The sequence below is a fragment of the Hippichthys cyanospilos genome, chromosome 10 (assembly GCF_059441005.1).
Source record: "Hippichthys cyanospilos isolate Australia breed blue-spotted pipefish chromosome 10, RoL_Hcya_1.0, whole genome shotgun sequence".
Lineage (NCBI taxonomy): Eukaryota > Metazoa > Chordata > Actinopteri > Syngnathiformes > Syngnathidae > Hippichthys > Hippichthys cyanospilos.
Genome location: NC_142378.1, coordinates 23,076,751 through 23,097,826, shown reverse-complemented (window position 1 = coordinate 23,097,826; position 21,076 = coordinate 23,076,751). Strand labels below are relative to the sequence as shown.

At 41.9% G+C, this 21,076-nt stretch overlaps 2 protein-coding genes, 1 long non-coding RNA gene and 1 pseudogene across 13 annotated transcripts in view; 2 read left to right on the top strand and 2 right to left on the bottom strand.

Moving 5' to 3' along the window:
* ect2 (epithelial cell transforming 2) overlaps positions 1–576 on the bottom strand; it is a 137,069-nt gene extending 136,493 nt beyond the window's left edge. Inside the window, exon 1 of the mRNA XM_088426629.1 lies at positions 253–576. The gene's annotated coding sequence lies outside the window, so the exon portion shown is untranslated. The remainder of the gene's footprint in view (positions 1–252) is intronic.
* Positions 577–1,667: 1,091 nt separating this feature from the next.
* rfc4 (replication factor C (activator 1) 4) overlaps positions 1,668–21,076 on the top strand; it is a 75,740-nt gene continuing 56,331 nt past the window's right edge. For 2 of the 6 annotated variants that reach the window (XM_088426638.1, XM_088426639.1), the window contains exons 1-3: positions 1,670–3,092; positions 15,612–18,775; positions 18,857–18,892. The gene's annotated coding sequence lies outside the window, so the exon portion shown is untranslated. Of the gene's footprint in view, positions 3,093–15,611; positions 18,776–18,856; positions 18,893–21,076 lie in introns of those variants that run through there. The other 4 variants (XM_088426640.1, XM_088426631.1, XM_088426634.1 and 1 more) reach the window with 4 other exon arrangements.
* Positions 3,414–6,636, bottom strand: LOC148417544 (uncharacterized). 6 transcript variants are annotated; one of them, XR_015867068.1, is made up of 7 exons: positions 6,334–6,636; positions 5,324–5,387; positions 5,183–5,239; positions 4,799–4,872; positions 4,019–4,094; positions 3,772–3,878; positions 3,414–3,669 (listed from the first exon to the last, which is right to left on the bottom strand). It is a non-coding gene; the product is annotated as an uncharacterized LOC148417544 (long non-coding RNA). The 6 variants fall into 6 exon arrangements; XR_015867071.1 differs by adding an exon at positions 5,472–6,221 and having other exon boundaries at positions 3,414–3,878; positions 4,799–4,836; positions 6,334–6,632; XR_015867070.1 differs by adding an exon at positions 5,472–5,649 and having other exon boundaries at positions 3,414–3,878; positions 4,799–4,836; positions 6,334–6,629.
* LOC148417543 (uncharacterized) lies at positions 8,502–20,306 on the top strand (annotated as a pseudogene).

The following is a 21,076-nucleotide window of genomic DNA, read 5'->3' as shown; positions in this document are numbered from 1 at the left end:
ACCTCTGCTTTGTAAATGTGAACACTTCAAAAATCAGCAGTTTGTTGTTCTCCCCACTGTCTGTGTACACAGACAGACAGACAGACAGACAGACAGACAGACTTCGTAAAACAAGCCCAGTTATTGTCAAAATCTGTGATCTCGATGAAAATAAAACATGTTATTCAATGCCAAATATAACCAAATTATTTAGAATGTTGTAAAGCGCTTGGTATAGCCCAGTTGAGTTACTTTTGAAAATGATAAAATTACCGTTTACTCTAGAAACTTGGAATCCGGCGAGCCGAGGTGAAGAATCTGTTCAATCAACAACCCAAAGTGACTGTTTGGCCGATTCCGTAAAAAGGCGCTCGGGGCTCTAGCTATTTCAGCTTTTTATCTATCAGCTCCACAAAATAATCCAGATCCACTCCAGTTTGAGGAACTTCTCTCCTTCAAAAGTTGGATCCCCCGTCAATCCTCAAAAAATAAGTATTTCATAATCCCGTTCGATGTGTTACTCCATACTTTCTGCGTCTAACTACAGTAAAAAAACGTGATAAAAAAGTGCCAACAGTTTCTAAAAACACGGAAAACATCCGCGCTTAGAGCCGATTGGACAACGATGCTAGAAATGCTAGTTTCCGCCTGGAAAGCCTTTTCATTGGTTAGTTCATTCAAATCTTGACGCGCAACGCTTCAAGTAGCAACGTAGGGTGGAGCTAATTTTGATTCCGCCCACACAAATTCCCCTCCTCATCTAGTATTTTGCAGACGGTCCCTTGCGCGCTCACCCAGCCTCTGCTGCTCATAGAGATCAATTGCGTCTTTTCACCGAAAGAAACGGTTTAAATATTTTACAAATGTCTTTTTTTGACATTGTAGCTGGTAGTCCGTGTTATGAAGGAGGTATAAAGGCGACTTTGGTGTTTCGACGACGTTTTGTCTGAGAGGTATTGATCGCGAAAGTCCGAATCTGCCAATATCTTGCCAACTTTACTTAAGTACAAATTCTTCGCACTCTCTTTGTATCTTAAGTTTTTTTTATTTATTTATTTATTAACAAAACAGTATATAATTGAGCATAACACAAAAACAGACATAGTAACAACAAGAACAATAACGCCAGGGGAAAAAAACTCAAAGAGAAATTGTGCAATACACTATTACACAAATATGTTCAAACGAGTACACACATCACAGATTTTAATTGCTTTTAAATTGTTAGATAGTTTCAAAGTTTTAATATATTGTTTGACTTCATTGATTATGACAGAGAGTTTCGGTTTTTGAGAGGCATATTTGCATTTGTGGATATGCCATTTAGCAAAGAGTATAATGAAATTTATAACGTAACATTGATTATTATTATTAATAGTCGAGTGATTGATGAAGCCAAACAATACATTCTCAAAACAGAGGGAAAAGTCAGGGCTAACATGTGCAGAGACAAGTGCACAAATATCCTTCTACAGTCTATTGGAAAAGGGGCAAGACCAGAACAAGTGAAACACATCCTTGGGGCAGTCTTCACAGAAAGAGCAGTTTATATCAATATCCTTTTTAAATCTTTGGAAAAAAAACTTTAGTGGGGTAAACTCTATGAATTATTTTAAAAGTTCTCTTTGTATCCAAGTATTTGTCATCCATTCATCCATTTTCTACAGCTACCTGTATACATGAGAATCACAGATCTGTTGGCTTTGGTTATTTGTGGAATACAAGTGCCCAATCCCTATGGAGTGAGGTTTGTGTCCAAAAAAAAAAAAATCAAATTAAATTATGGGTCCAAAATCATTTTCAACATTCAAACAAAACTTTACGAAGAACAAGTGAAACTCTTGATTTTAGACATTTTTACGTGTAAACAAAATGTTAAGACTATTAAAATATATTTAATCTCAATCAAGCTCAGTCAACACGAACATTACTGAGAGGTGAATGACGAACGTTTAGCGGACACAAAGAACCTATTTGTTATTTACCGGACGATTAACTCAAACACTTCTTTTAGTAATGGAGTGAACGAACAATTTCATAATTATCCAATCATTTAGAATTCTTAAAAATCATACATACACCTAGGGCTGGGCGATAAAACGATTTTATCGATTAATTCGAGACTTTCAGCAGGTCTTTTTGAGGAATTTATTTTTATGAAAATCGATTTTATTTTGCACTACCAGCGCTGTTGCCTGCTGAGCTCCCGTAGTTCAGGGAGCTCGGAGTGCACCCCCACCCCCTCGCGCATAATACACAAACAAAATGGCAACGTGCGGTGCAGATCTCACTCCGGAAAAAGGAACTGTATCTTCAGTTATTTAGAACTGGTTCGGGTTTGTGGCGTCAGACAAAGAAATAACATCACCTCGCTGCAAAGTTTGTTAAGTTAAAGGCTGTTGCTACCAAAGGTAGCAGTACTACCAATTTACTGCAGCACCTTAAACAGAGGCATGCTACCGAGTGGGAGAGGTGTGTCACTTTACGACATGAACAAGACTACGGCAGCCCAAGGAACGTTAACGCCACCAAAAAACAACCTACCGTCTTGGAAACATTTAAATTGTATCCCGTATGATAAAAAAAGGGGCCCGGTAGAAAGCTATCACAGATGCAGTCGCAATGTATATTGCAAAAGATATGGTGCCCACATACACCGTGGAAAAGCCGGGGTTTATTCACCTGCTGAAAGTCTTGGACCCCAGGTACATGCTGCCTGGCCGCAAATATTTTTTCTGAAGTTGCCTTGCCTCAGCTGTATAACAATACACGCCAAAGGATCGCTACAGAGCTGGAAGGAGTGTCATTCTACTCCGCAACAACTGATCTGTGGTCTAGCAGAGTGATGCAGCCCTACCTAAGTTTAACGGTGCACTTTATTAGCGACAGTTGGACTCTGTGAAGTGTCTACCTCCAAACGGCCTACTTTCCCGATGATCACAAAGGCGAAATAATTGCCCAGGGAGTGAAAGACGCTCTGAGCTCGTGGAATCTTGCTGAGGATCAACTCACCTCTATCACCACTGACAGCGGCACCATCATGATCAAAGCACTGAGGGACAACGCGTGGCCCAGCCTTCAGTGCTTTGGACACAGATTGAACTGTGCTATAGGTAAGAATAAAGTAAGATTTTTTTCCACGTTCAAAAAATACATGGAAAGCCTAATTAATGCATGATGTAATTGATGCATTATATCAAACCAAACCATATATGTCCACAAAATCTGCATGATTAAATATAATGGTATACATACACAGCATATGCTAGTGTTTGCATAATAAAAACACTGAAACTACTGAATTCTTTGAAACAATACAAACTAAACTGAAATAGTGAAACAACTGAATTGGAAAAAAAATCCTAAATAAAATAAACTAATAGTAAAAAAACAAAACTATAATAACTATTGTGTGCATTAATAAAATGCAGGTATGTGAAAACAGTTCTTTATTCTTGATTTATTACGGAGAACGGTGTGAAGGACCCAAGGGTTGAACATGCTGTTGGAGAATGCAAAAAGGCTGTGTCTGCCTTTTCTTACAGCTGGAAAAAAGAAAAGAAATGACTGAAGCGCAGACTGAGCTGGGTCTACCCACTCATCAGCTAGTAACAGTCTCCAACCAGATGGGGTTCATGCCAAAAGATGATCGAGAGGTTTCTCGAACAGGAGAAGGCCATAGTCCGTGTCCTGGGTTCAGACAAAATAAAGTCGCCATTTTGTGCCTACTTGGCAAGACCTTGAGGTCTTAGAATCCATAAATAAAGCTGTGAAACCACTGCAGGACTTTACCAACGCCCAATCTGGAGAGTCATATGTCAGCGTTTGATGCATTAAACCGGTGCTCCATTTGTTCCGAACCAGTCTCCTCCAGCCAGAGCCAAAAGACACAGAGCTAACTGCAACAATAAAAACAAAAATAATGCAGTACCTCGATGACAAATACAGCAACACTGTGCAGGATGAACTTTTGGAAATGTCCATCCTACACTGACGCAGACAAGGTGGAACAGGTTAAAAAAAAAGGGCTGTCGCTGACCTCATGGCCCTTGCTCCTGCTGACAAAAGTACACCAGCCTGGTCCAGCTGTGCAGGTGTGTGAAGAAGAACAGCCTCTGCCCAAGAAAAAAATGACTTTAACTGCCTTCTTCAAGAGGAATGCACCAGTGTTGTCTCCCGACCAGCCAGAGGCCGTGAAAATAGAGACTGAGCTGACAACGTACTTATTGATCCCTGAGGTTGACCCAGACACTGATCCACTTGAATGGTGGAAGCGCAACCAACCTAACTTTCCAAGGCTAAGTAATTTGGCAAATAAATACCTTGCGGTCCCAGCTACAAGTGCCACTTCTGAGAGGGTTTTCAGTGTGGGAGGAGGCATTGTTACATGCCACCGTGCATGCCTCAAGCCAGAGATAGTGGACAGGCTTGTCTTCCTGGCTAAAAATGTTTTAGAAGAGGCAAAGAAGCCCCTCATGCACTACTATTTGATGCTGTTGTACATACATAATGATGAGTGTATATGTTTAATTTGTTTATAGGCACTTTTTTGAAAAATATGTTAAGGTAACTGGATACTGAATGGCAAGTTGTTAAACTTTTGTAAATGTTTCATCAAAAACGGTCACATACACTTTATTTCATGTTATGTTTGTGTCACAGTCAGTTAGAAAAGTTTACTGAAAAGTTACATTTTCACAGTTGTTTCAATTGAAGGCTGCTATTTACTGTAGATGTTTAATTTTATTTGTTGCAGATATTTAACTTCGTTGAAATTATTCAGGGAATTGAAATAGTGACCAAATAATTTTTTGCATACCGCACAGCACACAGCAAGTCTTCCGTGGCACCGGCATACTTCCCCGGTGGAAGTGGCAGGAAAGTTTGGAATTTCAAAGAGAAAAAATGAAATGAAAATGTGAGAATGCTTCAAAAGAAAATTGTTAAAATATCACTTTTCAAAAAATAAATGTGGCCAGGTGAGAAATAAGACCGTGCACACACTTTATTTTATGTGGGCTTTATTCCCCGACTGCACATGGAATATGCACAGCATTAATTTACAAACACTGAGATTAGATTTATTACCAAATAGACAACAGTAGTGGCTTGCTGAACAAAGAAAAAACACAAAACAATTCAAGCCACTGAGCTTCAATGGTCACATGTATGACAAACAAACTGAACTATTCAATACACTTACTTAATATTTTCTCCAATGTTCACGGGTCCACTCGGAAGGCAACGGACAATCTCCCCTCTGAACAGTATGAACGGTAACACGTTAACTTTACACAAATCTACTGCGACTCTACACCACATTTTACGGTTCGAAATTACTCACGCTGCGCCGCGGCATACATCCACGCTCAGCAGCAAAACAGTAAACGTCTCCAGACCAGCTTCCACTGTAAAAAAGTCATTTCCATAACACGCTATCGTCAAAGATTCGTTGTCTTATTGAACATATTGTAATTGAATGTATTGGTCACCTTAAACTCTATCGAGGCATGATTGGAATTACAAGACGGAACGTCCACTTAACACGATGCCTCCAAGACAGTCAGTCTTCACGGGTATTTTACTCTATTTCCTGGTCTGGGTCTCATGCGTGCTACTCGCTCTCGCGGAATTTCCGTGACCGCTGTTCCCAAAGGGACAGCACCCCCTCTGTTAGGCAGAGATGGTGGCCAACGGTAAAACGTCAGTTCACCTGGTTACATAAATAAACTCTTTTCTCAAAGTCCAACCTCTTCCTTGCTATTCTTTTATCTAAAATATGAAACGCAAAAATCTAGCAAAAAGAAAAAAGACAAGACGAGATTTGAAATCACAAGTTCTCATACATGTGTTATACTTAGCGTTTGGAATAAACAAGTCGTCTGAAACGTGATATATTCACCCTGATGACCAGTGATGGGAAGTAATGAAGTCGAAAAACGTTATTGTATTTAAGTAAATTTTGCCCTTACTTTGTACTTTTATAAGTTTTTTTTTTCTGACAACTTTTTACTTTTACTCCCTACATCTAAAACACAAATATCGTACTTTTTATTTGCTACATTTAAAAAAAAGCCTCGTTTTTTTTTTTTTTGGTATTTATTTATTTTTATTCATAATGAAAGCCTTGTTACTTTTAGTATCTTTGTGCTAACTATGTAAAACGTGTATGACCAATCAGCCTGGCTGCCGCTAAATTTAAAAAACGCAGGGCCGTCCCACAAATGTCAGCGCCACATAACCTGGAGAGCAGAGAAGATAACAGTAGGTTGCCAATGCTAGAAGCTAGCCTCGAATAAGACACGGACAAATAAGTCGAATAAGCGTAGGCTCAAGAAGCTAACAGCCACTCACCCTCACCCATGACCATACTTTAAGGATTTCTTCGCGTTCATTGGGGAAGCCAAAACGTCATGTGGTGTTTATCTTCAAGAACTCTCCGTCGAATCTCAGAAAGCATGATAAGGTAAGTTAGCTAAACGCTGCCGCCGTTATAATGTAGGTTATTCTCTAGCTAGCATGGATATGTTCGCAATGTGGCTAATATAGCTAGCTACTCTAATAAAGCTAATTTTGGGAGGCGAAGAAACCACACGTTGCTGTGCTAGTGGAGACCTTTACTCTTCGCATGCCATCACAAAACTGATACAACAAAGTCCAAAACAGCAAAGACAAAGCCAACAGGTTCAAACATACCTACTGGGTGAGAGACATGGTCCTAGTGCCCACCCAACTAATGCTAATGTCGTTAGCTAACTTTATTTTATTTATTTATTTTCCAATGATCTATATTCTTGTTGGTTTTATCTTCTACCTTACAGGGTTAGCCCATACCAGGCAAAATTGTGGGGATTTTTCCAGCATAATGTGATTGCTTTAATTTATCTGTGCCTGGGTGCCTTTAACTTGCAGATAACCAAACAGAAATGGTGTTTCCCTAAATTTAAGATTAAATTTAATATGCATATTAGGCATTATAAAGGTTGGCTTCAAACAACTTCCACACATCCCAAAGGCAGGAATATGAAAATCAAAAATTATTTTTATTGTATTTTATTATATTATTATCATCATTTTATTTATCAGTTTATTACACTGTTGTGCAAATTGCCACATCCCTGACTGATTGTGCTTTCTGTTTAGGCTAAATCCTCCTTCCACGGCAAGGGGGCGGGGTCACCGGCCGCACACCTGATGGCCATCATCATCAAGGCCTTATTTAAGGTGGCTGGCGCAGGAGGACGATCTAACAAACTCCGATCCTCGAGGGCCGCAATCCTGATTGTTTTTGATGCTTCTGTCTTAAACACGCCTGATTCAAATTTTTAGCTCATCAGCAAGCACTGGCAGGAGATGGAAAATTATCCTAATAATTTGAATCAGGTGTGTGAGCAGACTGTGCTCGTCTTCCTCCATAAGATGGCGGGGCCCATCAGACACGCACACCTGTTGCCAATCTCATCACGGGGCTTTTTAAGATGGCTGGCACTGATGAGTCATTGCCGGGTTATTCCGTTGCCAAGCTCTCAAGCCTCACAGTGAATCCCAGTGCTCTCATCCTCGTGTCCTGTCCTCTCTGAAGTTTTTGGTTTGTACTTTAGGCTTGTTATGTTTTTCTTATGAACATTTTCTGTTACTTTGCAGCCATCCACCTGTGAAATGCGCTGTTCCAGCTGCTGCCTTTTTTCCCGTTGGACATCATTCCTCAGACTCGGACGTTCTCGTTTCACCTTGTGTTGGTACTTTGTGACTTTTGGTTGATACTTTACCCTTTTGACTGTTTTTCTTTGTTCCACGCCCTGCGTGCGCCCTGTGTTAATAAACTCTCTGATTTGGACTTCCGGTTTGACAGCATGCTGGAGTAGTCGTGTTTTTCGGCGCTCCTGACTGTATAACTTCTACATTGTTAATCTACTCACTAACGTTCGCCATTGAGGTGCGAAACTTGGTAAATTTGTATGTCCATCAAAATGACCAGCAGAACTACGAGTAACTTGGAACAAAAGAAAGGAGACATTGGTGCTGCAAACGAACCCATTGTGGCTATGCTAAAGGCCACGTTGTAAGAGCACAGAGCGTCGCTTTCCGCCAAACTCAATGTGTCCACTGACCGCCTTGAGACCAAATTAGACAAGATCCAAGCTACGATTAACAGCCACGAAGAGCGGATTGTCTACCTGGAAACCTCGGCCACGGTGACAATTGAAGAAATGCGAGATCTGTCTGTTAGGCTAACGACGGTGGTGGAGGATAATGCTAAGCTCAGAGCTAAGTTAATCGAATTGGAAAGCAGAAGTCGCCGAAATAACATTCGTCTGTTGGGGGTAAGCGAAGACGTGGAGTGGCCAAGGCCGACAGAATTCTTTTCTAAACTGCTGGTGTACGTACATGTTGTGGACACGTTGAAAACAGCGCCGGTGCTCGATCACGCTCACCGTACGCTGTCTGTTAAACCAGGCCCGGATGCTAGACCTTGAGTGGTTGTTATCTGCTTCCACGATTACAAGACCCGCGAGCTGGTCATGCGCAAGGCTCGAGAGATGAGAGGAAAGCTGAAGTACAGGGATACACCCATCCACATCGTCGAGGACTACTGCCTCGACCAACGATCTCCTTTCCGTCAGGTCATGAAGGAACTATACAACCTGGGACTTCGGCTGCAGCTTCGTTATCCGGCTAAGCTCTTCATCATGACCGACGGAGGCATTCGGAAACGGCTGGCTTCTCCAAAAAAGGCTAGGAATTACATTGCCTCATATCCGAGCTCAAGTCCCCCGGAGAACCCTCCTTGTGGGGCGATGGAGACTCTCTATGCCATAGAGAGTCTCCATCGCCCCACAAGGAGGGTTCTCCGGGGGACTTGAGCTCGGATATGAGGCAATGTAATTGCCATAGAGTCTATGGTATTATTTATGTGTGATAATATATGATTACTCTCTATACCCATACACTGATTTAGAATTTGCAGGACCCCCCCCCCTTTTTCTCCTCTTTTTTTTCTTTCTTTCTCTTCTTCCTCCTTATGTACTGTATTGTTTTTTTTTTTTTTTTTTTTTTTTTAATACCCTACATTATTCCTCAGGGACCATTTTGCCTAAATTAGAGCCCTTTGTGATTTTGCCACCATTGGTATGGGTTTCACATGGGCCTGCAAATGTCGGTAAAGTGGGGTGCTACTATGTCTACTTGGTCTTATTGTTACAAACCTCGAGCCATTTACTTCTATCTCAGAACCTATTAGCAACTGCTTATTTTTGATTTATGTTTTGAATTCCACACTTGGTATTGTATCTAGCTATATGGACGTGCAACCAGGCTGCAGTCGCAACATAACCGCAAAGCATGCATATGCTACTGGACATCTACTTTCGTTAGTGATCCCTTGTTGCTGGAACAGGGAAGCCGCAAGTAAGGAGCCAGCTTGGACATCCTTACAGGGAAGGGTTCTAGCCCTGGAGTGCAGTGGACACTTAAGCGTTGTTTATGTTGTTTCATGGGATCCTGGGCCCAGAGGGGTGTGCATGTATATGTGTGTGGTGTGTATGTATGTGTCCCCCTTCCTCTGGGTTTTTTTTTCCCTTTATTTCTCTTTTCTTTCTCTTCTCTACATGGCTATCTGCTGCCGGTACAGCATAGGAAGTCTTTTCACAGGCATCAACCTGTCATCTCTCCTCTGTTGACGCGAAATGACTACTGCAGGTAGAAGCAACATCAGATTCATTTCCTGGAATGTGGGAGGGTTGGGGACCACAACTAAAGCAAATACGATTTTAGCTCATGTACAACTTCTTGAAGGGGACATATTTTTTGTCCAGAGACACATCTTAATAACAGAGAAGTAATGCGGCACAGGAGTAACTGGATTGGTAACGTGTACCATTCCAATTTTGACGCCAAGGCCAGAGGAACAGCTATATTGATACGCAAAACTACTCTATTCGAAAAGCATAAAACACTAGCTGACTCGGACGGCCGTTTCGTGATAGTCGCTGGGAATCTACAAGGCTCGCTTGTGTTGTTAGCCTCGGTATACTGGCCAAACTGGGATGATGATGCCTTTATTACTAAACTGTTTTCCTCCTTACCAAATCTAGGGAGCCACCACCTTATTATTGGAGGCGATTTTAATTTAGTACAAGACATCTCGCGCGATAGTTCTTCCTCAAAGCCCTGCCCTCTGACTAAGTCGACCAGAACATTGGACTTTTTTAAAGCCCAGTTGGGTATCATGGACCCTTGGCATCGAGCAAACCCTGAAACAAAAAAAATTCTCTTTCTTCTCCCACCACACAAAACCTACACGCGAATAGACTTTTTTCCTCATTGATAACAGGTTGCTGTCCATAACATTGTCAGGCGACTACCATGCCATAGTACTATCAGACCATGCACCTGTTTCACTGAACTTGAAGCTAGACACTAGGACTCACCCTCTTAAATACTGGTGATTCAATTTTAATTTCCTATCGAATGATGAATTCAAAAACTTCCTAAGGTCCCAAATTAAACCTTATCTGGAGCTAAACGACTCCCCGGAGATGTCCAGGGGCACAATATGGGAAACCTCCAAGGCGTTTATGAGGGGCCATCTCATAAGTTTTGTTTCTAGACTGTAAAAGAAAAGTTTAAACCACACAACCGATTTGCTTACCAAAATTAAGGATTTAGATAACAAATATGCATCAAATCCAGACTCCAGCCTTTATACAGAGTGTTTGAAGTTGTAAGCTAGCCTCAATCGTACCACAACCAACTGCAGGGATGACCCAGCTCATCAAGTCAAAACAACAATTTTTGGAATCGGGCGACAAAGCCGGGAGGCTTTTGGCTTGTCAAGCTCGGGCTGAAGCAACCTCAAAACTTATAACACGGGTGAAAACTGAAAATGGAAAAACAGTGTCAGACCCAGAAGGAATTAATAAAGCTTTTGTGCAATTTTATTCGGACCTGTATGCTTCGAGATCGACACCGGCGGCGCATGAGTTGCTCCAAAACATTCAATTCCCTCAGATGGAAGAACCAGCTGCTAGAGACTTGGGCAGACCTATCACAACGACTGAGATGCAAGAAGTTATTAAGTCTCTTAGTGCGGGCAAATCACCTGGCCCGGATGGCTTCTCGGCTATATTATAAAGCCAACGCTGACCTCTTAGCGCCGATGATGGAGGGGATGTTTAATGAAGCCTTTTTGAGTAGCCGACTCCCCAGAACGCCTTCACAAGCCACAATCTCGTTGACATTGAAAAAAGATAAGGATCCACTGTTATATGGTAGCTATAGACTTATCTCACTTTTGAATGTTCTTAAAAATTCTCACCAAAATTCTGGCGCTCCGACTACAACGTTCCTTACCTCATATAGTAATTTTCATAGATCAAACTGGATTCATGTCTGGACGGCATTCTTATCATAACTCACGTCGTCTTTTGAATATTGTCCATACAGCAGGCGCCTCAACACCTGAAGTGGTTGTGTCGCTAGACTTAGAGAAGGCTTTTGACCGTGTTGAGTGGAACTTTCTCTACGAAGTGATGAACAGATTTGGGGTTGAGTGAGGATTTTGTCCGCTGGGTTAGATTACTGTATTTGTCTTCGTCGGCTTCGGTTCGCACGAACAACACTTTGTCTCCTCCATTTTTGCTAGGAAGGGGTACAAGACAGGGCTGCCCTCTCTCACCCTTGCTGTTCGTTATTGCCATTGAGCCACTTGCAATTTGGCTGCGCTCCGAGGACAGAGTTCAATGTGTCACGAGGTCAGGTGTAACGCACAAGGTTTCTCTATATGCCGATGACTTGCTTTTATACATTTCAGATCCCTTGAGGTCATTTCCGATACTCCTTGACATACTGGATCAATATGGCAAGTTCTCCGGCTATAAGCTGAACCTTCAAAAGAGCGAACTTTTACCCCTTAATTCCTCGGCCAGGATACTTCCTCGGTCGTAGGTACCATTTAGATGGATGGAGACAGGGTTTCGATACCTCGGAATCTTTGTCTCTCCCTCTATGTCTGAAATGGTTAGCAAGAACTTTCTGTCCTTGTTGGATGGCTCGATGAAGGACTTTGAACGATGGTCTTCTTTACCCCTGTCCCTTGTTGGACGTGTGAATTTAATCAAGATGATTGTTCTTCCTAAATTTCTTTACCTATTCCAGCATGTCCCCATCCTCCTCAGGAATTCATTTTTCAACAAGCTAGATAGAGCTATCACTCAGTTTCTGTGGGGTGGGAAGACCGCTAGAATCCGCAAGTCTATACTGCAATCCTCCAGGAGCAACGGTGGTCTCGCGCTACCAAATTTCAGGGAATACAATTGGGCAACCAACATACAAAAACCTCAGTACTGGGTCCGTGATGAGGAGGATTCCGTGCCGGCTTGGGTACAAATTGAGAAATCATCTAGTCGCTATTCTTTACTGTCAATACTCACTTCGGCATTCCCTCTGCCTTTGACCCTTTGTAGAAATAACTCCATAGTTTGTGAATCCATAGCCATTTGGAGGCAATTTAGGAAACATTTTGGACTGTGTGGACCATCCATGTTGATGCCTCTGTTGAAGAACTGTGTCTTCTTGCCCTCAAACACAGATGCGGCCTTCAGGCTTTGGTATGATAAAGAATTTACAGCACTGTAAGACCTTTACGAGAATGACGTTTTTGCTTCTTTCTCTGTGCTATCAACAAAGTTCAACTTGCCAAACTCAAACTTTTTTCGTTATGTACAAGCAAGGGAATTTACCAAAAAACAGTTCCCCCATTTCCCTAACAGACCCCCTGAAACGTGTTTGGACACCCTTCTTAAAGTAGGACCTAAAAGTAAATGCATTTCAGTCGTATACAAAATAATTGACAAGATACTTCCCAAACCGATCTCCACTATGAAAAGAAGCTGGGAAGATGAACTACAATCAAACTTGTCTGAGAGAGAATGGTCCCAAGCCCTGGAGCAAATTCACTCGTCATCAATTTGCGCCCGACATGCTCTTATCCAGTGTAAAATACTCTATAAAATACATTACACGAATGCAAGATTGTCAAAAATTTATCCAACAGTTGTTAATATTTGTAATAGGTGTGGCCACTCTCCTGCAAACCATGTACACATGTTTTGGAACTGCCCCAAATTAACGGAGTTTTGGATGGAGATTGACGATACACTCAGCCGTTCCTCCCGATCCGCTCTCAGCCATCTTTGGGGTTCCTCCTGACATGAATTAAACGGGCTCTAGCCTTTACTACCTCATTAGCTCGTAGGCTCATCTTGCTGAAATGGAAACTCCCTTATCCCCCATCTCACATTTCAAGGCTGAAAGATGTACTTTTCAACTTAATATTGGAAAAACTCTGTTTTTCATTGAAAAGATCCATTAGCAAATTCCTGTTACTGACTGATACTGCCACTTTCTTCCCTGAGAGAGACGCCGACTAGAATGTAACGACTCATTTTTTATTTTATTTATTTATTTTTTAATTTTTATCTTATGCCTCTTTTCCGTTTGTGTGCATGTGTGTCCCCGAATGCGTGTGGTGTGATTTAAGGTATGCAACGACCAGTGTCGTATTGCATCCCGTTGAGGGCCAGGATGGGTGATTTAAGGGTGGGGGGGAGTAAAATGGTGTGGAACATGGGTTGTACTGTATCTGAGCCTACCTGTTGGCATCTGCTTGTTCTGTCCACACTTGAAAATCAATAAAGACAATTGGAATAATAAACTCTCTGACTTCCACCTCGTGTGCCTGGTTGCGGTCCTTTTCCCATCAGGATCCGCAGGTTATACGTGACAGTGTTGAAGAGACCAGCATCAAAAACATGCAGGATTGCGGGCCTCGAGGACTGGAGAGACCCTACTGGTCTCTCTTTTTGTTGTAATTTGTTGGAATACTTGTTTGTACTTTGCATTTTGGACTTTTCCATGCTTGCTGTGCGATTTTCTGTTAATAAACCCTTGACTCTCGTTTTCTTGTGTTGTATCGGGGTCCACCTCCCACTCGTGTCCCGGGGTTATTCACCACACAAATAAGGTGTCACGTTCTGTCTGGGTTTTTTCAGTGTTTGGATTTAGCTTGAGTAGATTTTGGTTTATTTCACCTTTCAAATGCATGTTGGTCTCCCGAGTCTGCCTTTTTCTCCGTCTCGTTAGTTTGATCTCGTCCACCTGTGTCCCTGCTCCTCGCATGTTCACCAATTGGTTCCCCTACCTCATGTTCCCATCCAGGTGAAGTGTTTTTTTTTTGTTTTTTTTTTTTTTGTAATTTTCAAGTTTTTAAGCCACTACTCCTCTGTCTGTGCTGTTGGATCTTTGCACCTCTTACCCCGCCGATGGCTTTTCTTTGTGTTCCCCTCCTCGCCCTCGCGTTTCGTTTTCCCTCGTCAGCTGATTGCAGTTCTCGTGAATTAAGTTTTCTTTCTTGTTTATTTGCTACTTTGCCCAATTTTTTATTTTTTTTCATGTGTTGATCCTGCCTTATTTTGTCGATAAATCTCTTTTGAGCACAATCTTTTTGTCCTCCTGCATCTTTGGTCCCATTCCTTTTACGCCGCACGCCGCCATGCCTCAACATGACATAAGGAGAGTGGAGTTTGAAAGTAAATGAGTCCTTCAACTTGATTCATTTGCAGTTTTACATGTTTTTATGTCCTTAGCATATACGTATGTGTCTTTATTTTGTTTTTTGATTTGCACAGTGCTGCTGGGTGTGCTTAGCACGTCCGCATCACAATTCAGAGTCCCGAGTTCAAATCCAGCTCGCTCTATCTGTGCGGATTTTGCATGTTCTCCATGAGAGTGAGTGGGTTCTCTCCGACTTGTGTCCACATTCCAAAAACATGCAAAGCAGGTGTATTGGACAGTCCAAATTGCCCTTAAATGTGAGAGGGTGCATAAATGGTTGTTCATCACTGTGCCCACTCTGCTGGCAAACAGTCCAGCATGTCCCCTGCCTACTGCCCATAGACAGTTGGGATAGGCACCAGCAAGCCAGCGACTTTAGTGAGGATAAGAGGCTAGGGATTATGGGTGGATATTCACAGTGCGCAATTTAATTGTATTTGCTTTAAATGGGACAATACACATCATTAAGGTAACCGTATCGATAGACCACGCTATGCTCACGCCACTTTGAGAATAATAAAAAACACTGCTGTAAAATTTCACTAAGAACAAATGGTACTAATTAAAAAAAGAAGAAAAAATATATACATATGTATGATATATGTATAATATATATTAAAAGATGGACGGATGATTATGATTTCATCCTCAAGATAATCCTGGTCTCCTCCACAAATGCATCTAATGCTTGCCTGCCAAGTCTTCTTGAACATCCATGCATCCATCCATGCATTAGAGCATTTTGCATGTACCCAGTTAGCCTCCCTGAGGTCTCTGGCTTGCTAGTGCCTATCCCATCAGTCTTTGGGCAGTAGGCGGGGGACACCCTGGACTGGTTGCCAGTCACTGGCAGGGCACACAGTGACGAACAACCATTCACACACCCAATCACACCTAAGGACAATTTAGGGCAGGGGTGTTAAACATACAGCTGGCGGTCTGGTTCTGGCCCGAACAGGTTTAATCTGGCCCGCGAGATGATTTTGTAAAATATAAAAATGAGATTTTTTTTTTTCAAGAATCCTAACCCTCGCATCACAGTCTGGTATGGCAACTATACAACACAAGACAGCAGGGCTCTTCAGCTTGTGTTCAAGACCTCACAGCGCATCTGTGGAGCAGCCTTCCCCTCGCTACAGGACATTTATCACACCAGGGTTCTGCGGAGGACACACAATCTCATCAGGGACAATACTCATCCACAACACAACCTGTTTGAACTGCTGCCATCAGGCAGATGCTACAGGAGTCTGAGGGCCAGGCTGGCAAACAGCTTCTACCCACAGGCCATCTGGATTCTGAACAAATCCCTCACACACTAACCTAAACTAGTCACTTTACTGGATGTACACGTGCACTTTACAAATCCTGCGCTGTGCAGCAAAGCTGCTAAATACATAATATTTTGCACTACTGTACAGGATATTCTATATCATTCTCATATGTATGCAGTTTCTTCCACTCCATCTACTCCATAATATGCTCAGAATGTAAGTCGATTGATTTATTGCTGTCACTGTTTTAAACCAAGCTGGAGAGATGAACAATGTTTTCTATTTTTATTTGACTATTTTCTATTTTTTTTTATTCTACCACCCGTCGGACCAGTGTCTGGTGTTTTTCTTTATTTTTGAGGACTGTTTCCATTCTTCGTTTGCTCGTGATTCGCCGATTCTCTGAACAGCTCCACGCTCCGTTCGTTCTCGTTTTCATGCAGCTCTGCTTGCGTTAGTATTCACTTGGCTGTACTAAGGTAAGCATGGCTTCGTGCACCTCCACCGCATCAGTCACTTACAGCACCTGCACCATTCGCATGGAGAGGCTTTCTCTCCTAGAGGGTCCTGTCCGTCAGCTAGAGCAGAGTAGTTTGATAATCGTAGATCAGACGGACACCTCTGATAGTGCAGGCCGTAGCCCTCCCGCAATTCCCGCTAGTCCGGCTAGCGTTAGCCTTAAGCAGCCTGCTAGCCGCGGTGAGCCTATTCAGACGCATAATCATTTTAGCTCCCTTGCTAGGCACACTCCACCTCAATCTACTGGCTCCTGCACATTAGTTATAGGGGAAGCCATCACCTGTAACATTAAGCTTAAAACGCCAGCGACCGTCAGTTTGCAAGATGTCAGTTTTAATTTGGCTTCATAAATATTACATCACTCTCCTCAAAAGCCGTTATTGTAAATGATCTCATTACAGATCACAATCTTAAAGTACTCGCTCTCTGTGAAACCTGGTTAAAACCAAATGATTTTTTTATCACTAAATGAGGCCTCACCCCCAAACTTTGTGGGCTTACACGTTGCCCGTCCTTGTAAAATAGGGGGAGGTGTCGCCCTACTAGTCACACCTTCAAGACATATCTCGTTATGCGACTGACCACCATTCTATGTGGTAGTTATTTACCGTCCTCCCGGTCCATACTCTGGATTCTTAGATGAATTCCCTGAACTTATGGCTGATTTAATAACTCATGCAGATAATATTAATTATGGGTGACTTCAATATTCATATAAACTCCCCATTGGAGCCACTTACTGTAGCATTTCAAGCAATAATTAATGCATTTGGTTTTACACAAATACAGTCGAACCTCTACATAGTGAACTTCAAGGGTCCGAGGAGAGAAGTTCACTATGAAGAGAGATTCACTTTATAGAGGTTTTCCTAAAATGTTCAGAATTCATTGATGAAATATGTGAATAATTTTTTAATAATTATGTAAATAATTTTATATACGTTTTTTTTTAAAAATAAATATGTAAATAAATGTACATTAAACAACTTAAGTTGTTTAAACACTAAAATCTAATGCGGACTTGACTTGCTTTGAACGAAGTGTCTCCATAATGCTTAGCGAATGCCTCAGCCTTGGCCAGAAGCGTAGGTCCGCTGATGGCGACGTTTTTAGCTCGCATCTCCTGAAACCACAACAGCACTGCCTTGTCGACACTCTTGAATTTTATAGGCTTCATGCGCTTTGTGCTTCCACTAAGCTTCCCGCCTTCCACAAGTCGCATTATCTCTTCTCTCTTCTTCAGAATGCCACATATCGCAGCAGGCGAAGCATCGTACTCCTTTGCAATGGCATTCTGCTTCACTCCACTCGCACACTTCCGAATTATGTCGCACTTCTCCTCCAACGACAAAGGCTTTCGCTTCCGACTTATAGATCTAGCATCCATACTTTTCACGGCAGATTCCGACATCTTAGAATTTTCGGAGGGATGACCAGCGGAGAAACGCGTGCGCAGTGGACGGCGGACGAAGTGAAAATGCAAGAGAAAGTCGCGGCGCGCGAGAGCGGCTAGGCAGGGAGGAAATCCCGACAGTGCGCCCAATTTTACAACTTCACAATTTTCGATAAGTTCAGATATTCACAATATAGAGGTAGATGCTGTCAAGGGACTGACTAATAGCATCACTATGAAGAGATTATTCACTATGTGGAGCTTCCCTATGAGGAGGTTTTACATACACGTCAAACATAGCTGTTTTGCAAGGGACCGTAAAGATTCGTTCACTATGAAGAGAGATTCACTTTGTAGAGGTTCACTATATAGAGGTTCGACTGTAATAGAAGCAGTGACACACTGGAATGGTAATATCTTAGATTTGGTGTTAACCCGTGGCTTAACTGCCTCAAATGTCACAATTTTACCATATACTAACGCTATGTCTGATCATTATGTTAAAACATTCGAAGTCCTAGCTCAGTGTGGTCTGATTAACCACAACCATGGGTTTAAGAGTAAAGGAATATAAGAGTTTGAGCCTAAAGTAGTTCATTAGATGTTGCTACATTCTGTGTATGAGAGTGTGAGACTGTAAAGTGAACATAACAGGATATGGGGTGCAAGGGAGTGTAAGAATAGAATGTTTCAGAGCAAACGGTGCTAGTCGCGGGGACGAGATGACCCAGAGGCACCTGGTGGGAAACAACTGTGACGAAAACTACAACCAGGAGGAGTAAGCAAGCGATTCTGCAGGGGAAGAAAGACCAATGAGAGTAAGCTAAAGTTAACTGCAGTATACACATAGCCAATAAAATAATGCCAGGATGCCTTTGTTGATGTTCCATTTGCATATTGTGTAGTATAACTCATTGCTGGGCAACTCGGATGAGAGTACGTCTGCTGGAGGCAACAGAGGCGTACAGGGCTGTATTGAGAGGGACCCGAGACCCAGGTGCTTGTATTAGATCTGTGTGTAAGGAATAAATCCACTCGTGTGTGAAAATGCCGGCTTCCTGATACCTTTCTATTGCAGAACGAGCGCGCAAATTGTTGGATGAGTGGCAGTTGGGTAAGGTCACATATTGGAGTCAGATTACTAACTTGAGTTCATGTTAATTTAGAAATAAAATTCCAACAAGAGCCATGATACTAACTCATCAACCACAGCTGCACTTTCTAAACTACTGCCTTTCGCAACAACTGCTTTTCCGTCTTTCATTTTTTCAGTCGATAAGCTCACAAATGATTTTAATACGGTTCTTTTAATATCCTTAAACTCTATAGCACCGTTAAGATTTAGAACTCGTCCGAAGCGGCACATTCCGTGGTTTACAGATGAAATGTGCACGCTTACATTGTTAAGAAGAAAACTTGAGCGTAAATGGCGAACAACTAAACTTGAGGTTTTCCGTCAGGCCTGGTGCGATAGCTCGCTGAACTATAAAGAGGCTTTTAGGTTAGCAAAAACAAATTTTTCCAAAATGATTGGTCTTAATGAAAACAACCCAAAATATTTATTTGATACGGTAGCAAAGCTAACGCAACAGCCGCAGAATAGTCATAGCTCCCTCCATTCAGCACATGATTTCATGCGATTCTTTACTCAGCAGATTCAGCTAATAAGGGACGAAATAAAAAAGGCAGCGCCACTTACCCCCTCGGGTTCTGTGATTGCTGATACTAGTTCGGACAATCAGGTTCATGAAAGTCTGGTAACCCTCTCCCAGTTTGATTTAGTATCCCTGGAGTGTCTTACACACCTGGTTAATGCAGCAAAGCTGACAAACTGCATTTTCGACCCGCTTCTAGGCAAAATCGTGAAAGACTTATTCCCGGTCTTTGGGTCATCGGTCTTGAATATTATCAATCTGTCACTCTCCTCTGGCATTGTACCTGAAGCTTTTAAGACGGCCGTCATTCAACCATTACTTAAGAAACCTCACGTAGATCTTGAAAATCTCTCTAACTATAGACCAGTGTCACATCTGACATAAAGTTGTTGTATAACATCTTAGCGATTTCATGATAGATAACAATAGATTTGAACTCCTTCAGTCAGGTTTTAGGGCCAACCACTCACTGAGACAGCCCTTGTAAAAGTGACGAATGATCTTCTCTTAGCCATGGATTCCAACATCTCATCAATATCATTATTGCTTGATCATCATATTCTGATAGAACGTCTTAAATCATGTGTTGGTATCTCAAGATCAGCACTTTCTTGGTTCAGATCTTACATCCTGGGAAGGACGCATAGTGTCTCTTATGGCAATGCAATCTCTGAATCTTTCTCCATCTCATGTGGTGTCCCACGGGGGTCAGTACTTGGTCCCTTACTGTTCAACATCTACATGATTCCTCTTGGTGATATTATACGTAAACATGCTATTAGTTTTCATTGCTATGCTGATGATACCCAACTATTAATGCCTTTAGAAATAACAGATCCGTGCAAAACAAAAAAATCAAACTGTAAAGATTGAGTGCAACTTGAAAATATGGTATTTTAGCCAGAAACTTGGAAGTCAGAATTAGGTATTTTATGGGCCACATAAAATGACGTGGCAGGCCGGATCTGGCCCCCAGGCTATGAGTTTGATGCCTGTGCTTGCAAATCAAATATTATACTTAAAAAAAAAAAAAAAAAAAAAAAAAAGATGCCATTGTTTTTGTTTAGATGTTACAGTTACTGTATATTAAATTAGATGAAAAAAATGCATTTTCATAGCAAGCTGCGCACATTTTGCAAGGACTTTAGTTCACTCGAGATGTTAGTCATATATTTTGTCACATTGTTCGGCATAGAGTGTGATGAACGTCTCAAGGTTTGCTTGACAATTTTTCAGTTCAGCTATAGAATTATCCTTTAACATCTTATAGATGTTACAAACTTTTATAAAATAAAAACTTTGGACCACTCAGGTCTAGCATCATCATCAGCTGATATCTTACAACACAGGTGTCAAACTCAAGGCCCGGAGGCCAGATCCGGCCCGCCTCATCATCTCACGCGGCCCGCAAAATGCCCATTCCAATTCGTGTTTCTGGTCAAAATATCACATTTGTAAGTCAATTTGAAATTGTTTGGGGGGAAAAGCGAGTGCTTTTTGCCCTCACCCTCTCTCTGATTTAAAAACTGGTAGGAAGTGTGACAAATATACCCAAAATGTATTTTATCACAGTCATCCCGGCCATCTGACAGAAACTGACCCCTGTGCTTACAACATGAAGGTGCACCTTAATCATAAATCAT